This window comes from Prionailurus viverrinus, chromosome B3 (genome assembly GCF_022837055.1).
Source record: "Prionailurus viverrinus isolate Anna chromosome B3, UM_Priviv_1.0, whole genome shotgun sequence".
Taxonomy (NCBI): Eukaryota; Metazoa; Chordata; class Mammalia; order Carnivora; family Felidae; genus Prionailurus; species Prionailurus viverrinus.
Genome location: NC_062566.1, coordinates 107,017,278 through 107,023,618, shown reverse-complemented (window position 1 = coordinate 107,023,618; position 6,341 = coordinate 107,017,278). Strand labels below are relative to the sequence as shown.

The 6,341-nt window shown below is 51.3% G+C and overlaps 1 long non-coding RNA gene across 2 annotated transcripts; it reads right to left on the bottom strand.

Annotated features, from left to right (window-relative positions):
- Positions 1–796: 796 nt before the first annotated feature.
- Positions 797–3,301, bottom strand: LOC125168422 (uncharacterized). Of its 2 annotated transcripts, none has more exons than XR_007153130.1 (3): positions 2,506–3,301; positions 1,905–2,383; positions 797–1,313 (listed from the first exon to the last, which is right to left on the bottom strand). It is a non-coding gene; the product is annotated as an uncharacterized LOC125168422 (long non-coding RNA). The 2 variants fall into 2 exon arrangements; XR_007153129.1 differs by having other exon boundaries at positions 3,099–3,301.
- Between the last annotated feature and the right edge of the window lie 3,040 nt (positions 3,302–6,341).

Below are 6,341 nucleotides of genomic sequence, written 5' to 3'. Positions count from 1 at the left end.
AGGAAAGAGCCCTCTGGAGGCCATGGGGGGGGGGGGGGGGACCTGAGAGAGAAGCAGAGGTCACTTACGTGGGCTTGCAGAATGAGGAGCTCCTCTAAGCCAGAGCACCCCCCTTTTTGTTCTCAGGGCTCAGCTCCGCTGGGCCGGCCAGGGAGTGGGTAAACCAGTGGTGGTGACTTTGCTCATTGGATAGAAGCTTTTTTAGTTCCAACAGGGATGGGGTTAACCAGGGCAACATTTCTAGATACAGCTCCTGCTAAATAAATGGCCCTTGGGGAATTGGTAGCCCAGAGCTGTGTGTTTGGGTTTCTCCTGGTAATGAATGCCCAGTTCAGAAGTGACTGGTGTTCTCCAGGTCCTTTGAGTTTCTAGAGAGTTCCACCACAGTAAGAGGAGGCAGCAGAGCTGCCAAGCACTAGTGGTAAAGGAGGCTTCAACAGCACCGAGTTAGCTCTACTCGGCCTAGGGACCAACACTGGCCTCAACTCGTTTGACCTCGAAAGGAGAGTTTATGGCCAGAACACAGCTCAGCTTTGGTTTTCCTGTCTGGCTGACAAGAAATACTGCTATTCCTAGACCAAGGGAGGGAGTGAAGTTAAATCAGTTCTTCGATTTGTCCCTCTCTTTAGAATGGTAATGCTGGGGCTTCTGTCAACCAGATGTCAAACTCAGAGTATCTCTTTTTAGTTAATGGGAGTTGACACGTAGGCTGTGTTTCTACAACAGGCAGTTTGGAACATGACCAAACCAAGCCCCCAAAACCATGATTGCAATTAGGAAACCAAGGATACTGGGAGGACAACATCCCATTTATTAAAGGCACCCCTTTCTAAGATAGGAAAGAGACAAGAATAAGAAAATGGGAACGAAGTTGAGTGATAAGGTCGAAGAGGCTAGTAAGCCCTCTAAGTTAGGATGCCTTCCTTTTTTTTATTGCCCTTTACCATATCTCTTTATATGTCCAGCCTTAATTATAAATCTCAGACACAGCTAGCTTGGTCAGGGTGGGCCTTAGAAGCAAGCTGCAGGTGAAGGAAAATGTGGTCCCGACATGGAGTGAATGTGCAGCTGGGCTCCTAGGAGGTGGGGAACAGGACGAAGACCAGTCGAGCCAGCACGATGATAGGTGATGTCCCTGAGAGCCTGGCTTTCAAAGAAGTTGAGTTTTAGGCTTCTCAAAATTTCAGTAAACCAGTTGGAAGAAAAGGGCCACAACGGATAGCTGGTTCCGGGGAAAATTTGATCCAATTGACTGACATGCCGAGCAGACTGGCAAATGGTGGAGGAAAGCCGGTGCCACTGGGAGCAGCTGCCTGGAAAGGAAAGCAAGGTAAGAGACCCAAGCTGCTCGCTACAGGGGATGACCCAAAGTCCCAGCCAAGTTTCTTCTGGTCTGTCTAGGAAACCAGTGTATGTACCCCCCCAGAACACCGACGTTTGATCACGGGTTGCTTTCACAGTGCCAGAGAACCTGGTGACCTGCCTGGTCACTGCAGCAGGTGGCTTCACTGAGGGTCCTGTTGAAAGCCACCCCTTATTCTTTTGCAATGGTAAGCTTGATATTTTCCTACCTTTACGATTGCCCTGAGTGCAAGGGTTTTTTTTTTAAATGGCCCAGTTTTTAAAATTCTTTTTTTTTTTTAATGTTTTCATTTATGTTTGAGAGAGAGAGAGAGAGAAAACGTGAATGGGGGAGGGGTAGACAGAGAGAGGGACAGAGGATCTGAAGCGGGCTCTGTGCTGATAGCAGAGAACCCGATGTGGGGCTCAAACTCAGAAACCGTGAGATCGTGACCTGAGCCAAAGTCGGACGCTCAACCAACTGAGCCACCGAGGCACTCCCTCAAAGTTCTTGGTATGCTAATCCCATATGTAGAGTAGTTGTGAGTTTAGCAAAGAATTACCTCAGCTCGCAGAGTTCTCATCTTAGCTGGGAGAGGTTTGAAGAATGAGACTAAGTGGATGATCGGAGTGGAGCTCTGACCCTGGCTGAAGAAAGCAGAATTCTGTTTCTAATAAGAGAGTACTTTATGCTTGGGTTCTGAAGGCAGACTGCCTGAGTTCAAAATCCTGGCTCTGTCCATCGCTGGTAGTCTCCGGGGAGTCCCTTCTCCCAGCCTCAGTGTCCTCATCCATGAAGTGAGGAGAATAATAGTGCTACCCTCACAAGGTGGCCGTGAGGGTTAAATGAAAGAATGCTTCTGATGTGCTTGACCTCGGGTCCACAGGAGCACTCAGGTGCTGGCGGTCATTATCTCCTGCGGTCAGCCTCCCCTGGAGTACGTGAGGGTGGGTATCTTGGTGTCCCCCCCACCCCCAGATGTGCCCTGTCCTTACAAGGTTTGACTCCCAAAAGCAAAATAACGCAGAGAACGAAAAGAAGCTGTTGAGGAAAGAGGCAGAGCCGAGCTGAATTAGCCAAGTGGGTGTGAGGCCAGGCTCTTTTTAAGACTGCACTTGGGAGAAAAGCGGGGGGAAGGAAGAGGGGTTTGGGGAGCCACCCACCTGACAGGACTGCCTTGATGATGTTGCCCTTGTCCCACTGGGGCTCTACACTCTTGAGGGCCGGCTGAGGGCTGTCTAGCCACCCACTTTTGAAGCCCCGAGCAAAGGCGATGGCACGGGGCCACACCCGTTTTTATGCCACACGCTGGCGGCCGCCTCTCTGGTTGCCGGGCAGGTCTACAGGCCAGCCAGAGCAAGGCAGTGTCTCAGGACTGTTTGCCAGGCTCCGTTCTGGACAGCCTCCAGGAACACGAAACTAGAGCCTTTCTTTGTTCAAAACAGTTTCTCTAGCCTGAGGAGGAAACCTGGGTAGGGAGCGGGAGTTTGCCAACCTCTACATCGGCCATACATGGTGAGACCTGGGCCCCTTCTGAAGGGTCCTGAAGCGTGGATCACGAACAGGCAAAGACAGACGTCCTTCAGCGTTTGGGGTTTTACTAAGGCACGGACTAATTCGTACAGTGCCGGGCTGTCCTTGGGAAGGGGACAGACAACAACAACAAAAATATTTTCTAGTTAATTCCTGAGGTAGAAGTCAAATTGGCCAAATACCCTATTCCTGGACAAGTTTGGATAAGCAGGCTTAACCGTACCCAGGACCAGAGTGACGGCATCAGGCAGGCCCCACTTGAGTTTTGGAGGCTCTCCCAGCAAACCATCACCAGCTGCTAAGTGTCGTCACTGCTTCATCAGGGTCAGTCAGGGTGGGGCGGGAAGCCCGAGGAGCTTCAGGGCTAGCGCCTGACTGGCTAGGTTAGGCCACAGGCTCTGAACTTGCCCATCTGGATTGGCTCTGGGTGACACTGCCCTGGTTTCCTGAGGCACAACATGAAGACAGCAGTGGCACACAGTGCCATTGTGAGGCGTAAAGGCCTAAGTGTGAAAGTCCTTGAACTGTGCCTGGCGCTTGGTGAGTACTCCGATGTACTTAGGTCTGGCTGCCATCACAGGTCCTGGGCCGTGCAACCATTTCTGTTTGCGTTTTGTTGAAATACGGAGTGAATAAATTCTATCTTGCAGCGCATTAAAATCCTTAAAGGAAAGTAAATTTAAATTTACTTACTTAAATTTAAGGAATTTAAATTCCTCAAAGGAAGTAAATACATGTTGAATACCAAGGGGTGACTTCTGATGGAACTCTAGCAACACCACAGATCTATTCCCTGTGGAAAAAATCTGGACTTGGGAAATGAAATATATCCTTGCTGGCTGGATCAGAACCATTTACCATTACCATACCGGTTACTTCTCCCCATTCTCCATTCTGGTTTTAATTTGGATTTCTGCAGTGCCTGCTGGCCCACATCATGCCACGCCCAGAGATACTGCAAAAGCCCATCTTGTGACTGCTGGATGTTTCCTGCCAGGGCCTGGTTACGATAGTGGTTGAGCCCTTGTTTTTCAGCCTTCCCTCCCAGGGCACCATGAGCAGAGCTGCCTGGAGGGGTGAGGTGGGCACAGCCTAGCCTGTTGGCTCCACGTGGTCTGACGACTAGACCCCAAGGCCCACGGGCTCCAGCTCACGCTGGCTGACACGTGTATACCTTGTGCACACACACACACACCCAGCAGGATGGGCGTGTCTAGAAAAGAGCCGAACAGGTGGCCCTGGACAGTTCACAACCAGCTGGGCAGGCTCCCTCCTGTGCCCTGTGCTGGATGCCAGCTGCACCAGCAGGCCTGTTCTGACTGCCAGGCCCCATTTAGGATTGTTTTCCTCTGATGTCCATGGCAGAAGTAGGGTCCTTTCATACCTATAGAGCCTTCTCTGGGCAAAATTGTCCAGCACAGTGTCTATTAATTTTTCCCAGTAAATTAAAGGCCGTGGGCGAGGGAGGGGGGAAGAATCAAGGATCCAACGTTGAGAAATCTGTGCCAGAACCTTCCACCCCAGTGCCGAACATGGTTAAGAGTTTGAGCCTCCCGCCAAGAAAACCAGAAAGCTGACGGCTACCATAGCAGGCCAGTAGAGAAAGGTACATACTCCGTAAGCTGGCTCCTGCAAGGGCCCAATGAGCCGTGCAAAGTCTGGTTCAAGAAATAACCAAATGGGCGTGCAGAGCTGCCGCCCACGCCCTCCCTCCTCACCAGCCGGAGGAGTCCAGCTGGCAATGTGGCTCCCACGCACATGCTTGAGAGCTTCATTGTTTCTTATCTCCCGGTGCCATCAACAGCTCGGAGGTGGCAGGGGCAGATCTGGGGCTAAAGGACAGTGGCCGATGGCTTTAGGCCAAAGGCCACGGCAAGGCCAGCCAGCTGAAAGAAGGAATGTCACGTCCACAGCAAATACCTACCACAAAGCCAGCGGGAGACTTCAGCTAGAGGAACTCTGGTTCAAACAGCTTGACTAGGTTTCCCTGCAGGAAATGAGTCCGGGGCCATGAACACTTAGGCAGGCATTTCCAACTGGGGGCTCCCATGAGGCCAGGGACTGGTCTTAATGCTCGCCGCTGCACCCCTATCACAGTGCCTGGTCTGTCACTGGATATACTACAAATACACAAATGAGTGCATGCCAAGGGACTCCAGCCTCTCAGTATACGTTCATTTCTGCACACTTTTAGGTCACTTCTGGGGTTGCCTCTACCTGAGTTCAACCCACAGGTGTTTGAGCAGCCCATATCCTCAGCCCAGCACTGTGCCAGGCACTGGGGAGACTCAGGCAGCTAATGAAGCCCGGGCCCTGCCTGCAGAAAGCTCAGAGGAGGTAGAAACCAGACTCAAGCACATGGATACCAAAGGAGTTCTGAAGCTGGGCCCTCGATGAGAAAGTTGGCATGTGGCGGGACAAGGAACAGGGCCAGGCCATCGCTTCCCAAGCTCTGGTGTGCCCCCCTTCCTCCCTCCCCACAAGAGCCCAGCAGAGGCTTTGGGTGAAGGGAAGGTGGGCCAGAGCCTCCACTCTGCGGGGACAGGATCACCCTTCACATTCCACCACATTCACTGGCTAGCTTGGCATCCAGACCATGGCCGCCACTGCTCCCAAGAGGGAGGGGAGGACTTGAGTGGATGAGCCAGCAAAGCGTCAGCCTTCCCGGGAGCACAGCATAGCTCTCCTGGGTACCCATTCCATCATACCATTGTCATCCCCCTCTGGGGGTGCCACTTGCAGGACCCTCCCCACCTTCCTGCCAGGCACTTAGTCCGCACGCCTCGGGGGCAGATCCCCCTACAGTCCCAGGGTCCCCCCTGGCCCTCCCCTTGAGAAGACTATGACTCTAGCCTGCTCTGACTTGGGAGCTGAAGTCCTAGGCTTCTGTCACCACCTTTGTCCTATCAGCTCAAGCCATACACAGGTACAGCAGATGGCACGAAGTCTCACATCCAAGATCACCAGCGTGCAGTACTTTTTACTCTGGACAGAATGTAATGTGACCAAAGATTGAAGAGCATAGTATACTGAACCCCAATGCACCCGTTATCCAGTGTCAACGATTATCAACAGGCCCATACTTCTTGAAAGAAAAGGGATGACAGAATGAGGATATGATGATGATGACGCTATTTTATAAGGAAGTGTGGAGATGTCAAAGGGACACAGGAACCAACTGAAAGAGTTAATGGCCAAAGCTGGAATAATTTGAGCAATAAAATAAACAACATAGTATGGAACATAACCCAAAGCGTTAAATAAGTATTCACAAGTCCATACCAATATAAACAAATGAGTAGAAAAATAAATAAATGGAGAAAAGACAAACCTCCCACAGAATTCCAAATAACTTATGTAGATACCCTACCTTCAAGGATGTGGGGCATAGCTCTCCGCTCCTTAAATGTGTACTGTGCACGTGGACTTCCTTCTAAAGGGCACAGTCTGGAAAGGGGAAGAAAGA